Source organism: Cariama cristata, unplaced genomic scaffold (genome assembly GCF_000690535.1).
Source record: "Cariama cristata isolate BGI_N322 unplaced genomic scaffold, ASM69053v1 scaffold18898, whole genome shotgun sequence".
In the NCBI taxonomy this organism is placed as follows: domain Eukaryota; kingdom Metazoa; phylum Chordata; class Aves; order Cariamiformes; family Cariamidae; genus Cariama; species Cariama cristata.
This window is the reverse complement of record NW_009633132.1, coordinates 11,135-13,369: the sequence shown is the minus strand read 5'-3', so window position 1 is coordinate 13,369 and position 2,235 is coordinate 11,135.

Here is a 2,235-nt window from a genome sequence, read left to right as displayed (position 1 = left end):
CCCTGCCGCTGTTGCCGCTGCTCCCGCGCCCAGCCCCGTCCCTCACTCGGTTTAAGCAAAACTTCCCTGCGATTGCAACGATGAAACCTGCGACAAATGCATGGTACGAGGAGGTGATGTGCACACATACGCACACGTGTATGTGCGCTTGAGCACGTAGCTGCAGTGTGTGCAAACACACCTGCACGCACAAGCAAACACACGCAGTCTTATACATACGTGCGTCCATCTGTGCGTGCTTGGCACAGACATTTCTGTACATGAGTGCATGGTTGTACACATGCACACACACACACGAGTATGCCTAGGCTCGCACACGTGCATGTTCACGTGCATATATATGTGTGCATATGTTCTCTCGCACCCCTGTATGCTCAGACACATGATGACACACCTGGATGTGCACCCACACACCTGCACTTACAAGCGTGGACCCGCACACACACACATGCATCTGCACACGCCTGTTCCTACACAGGTGAACACACACGTATGTGCAGACGTGCACGTGTGGCCATACGTAGGCACCTCGGGATCTCTCCCATCATTGGCTGGGCGGTGAGCGGGGGACGGATCCTGCACCAAGCCCACTTTGCAAGCGTGGACCCGCACACACACACATGCACCTGCACACGCCTGTTCCTACAGGTGAACACATACGTATGTGCAGACGTGCACGTGTGGCCATACGTAGGCACCTCGGGATCTCTCCCATCATTGGCTGGGCGGTGAGCGGGGGACGGATCCTGCACCAAGCCCACTTTGCACCACTGATGCTGTGCCCACTCAGGACAGAGATGTGTCCCAGTCCCACACTGGTTTGACATTAGTCCCCACACTGCTCTGCCATCCCACACTGCTCTGCCATCCTGGAGACATTACCAGACATCTTTGGGTCGTCTCCTAGCCATCCTGTCCTGGACCACAGGGAAGGGCGCAGGATAGGGCCCGCGGTGGGCAGGGGAGCAGCGAGCTGTGCCGGACGCAGGGAGCGGCGCCTGGAAGTGGCATGCGGGGGTGATTAAAATGCGCTGTTTGTTTTATTTAAGCACAACTGTCAGGGAGAGTTACAGGGCACTGAGCTAGAAAATAGCATTTACAGAAACTGCCTCCTGACACCCGGAGCCTTGACCTTTGCAAACTTCATTAGTGCGACGTAGACACGTGCACGGCCAGTGCGGGGGGGTACACACACACAGGGACCCCTCCCCATCTTCCCCAGCCCCAGTAGCCGGTTACCAGCGTAACCCGTCCATGGGACCCCAAACGCAGCCACGTCTCAGCGTGGGGGCTCTCTGTTGGATGCCCGAACCCCTCGCGACGCAGCACTGTGGCATGGTGGCGGTGGTGGTGACACTGAGGGCAAGGGGACAAGGACCATGCTGGGATCCCTGGGCCCCTTGTGCTGCTGCCTCCGGGGCTGTGGCCAATGCCAGGCAATACTGCTAGCCCCAGTTGGCTACGACCACCTTTTTGGGACGGCCGGTCCAGCCGTAGCAACAGTTGCTACGATTCCTTTTCCCCATTCCCTTTTCCCGACTCCAGCGACTTCCCATGGCAGCTCCGGCGCTGCCGGGGATGTGTTTACAGGCAATTAAAGCTCATTAATTGTGCAGAAGCAACAGAGGCCCTACAGTAATGTGTGGGGGTGAGCCCCGCAGGGGAGAGAGCCAGCCCCAGCCGTCCCTGGCACATCCAGGGTGGGCATGGGGGTCACATGGGGGTCTGTACCCACCGGGGGGGGGATGCGGGGTTGAGCTTGGCCCAGAGGGATCCTGGAGCTGGCAGCAAAACCTGGAGGATGGGGGACATGCATAGGGGTTGCAGTGGGGCTGACCCGCTCAGCAGCCCCAAGCGGACGTTAACCCGGGCACCGAGTGCTGCCAACCCCAAACTCTGGGCATTGGAAAGGGGGTCAAGCCCCCAGCTGCCTCATCTCGTGGGGATGCCAGCCCCCTACACCCAAGTGGGGATGAAATCAGCTCTGCTTTCAGCGCAGGAGCTGAGTTGGGGCTTGCTTGAAGCTCTTGCCCACGCGTGTCTGAGCAGAGCTGGCGCGGGTAGGTGCTGAGCTGCTGCTCCAGAGCTGCCGCGCCTCAGAAAAACAATAGCATTTGGTAGCAGGGGAAAGAAAAAACCTGCTCCCGGATGGATTGAAATGATGCTTTGATTGGGAACAGATGCAAAAGACAAGGCGGGGAGGCAGGTACCCGTACGGTTACGGCATGGGGCCAG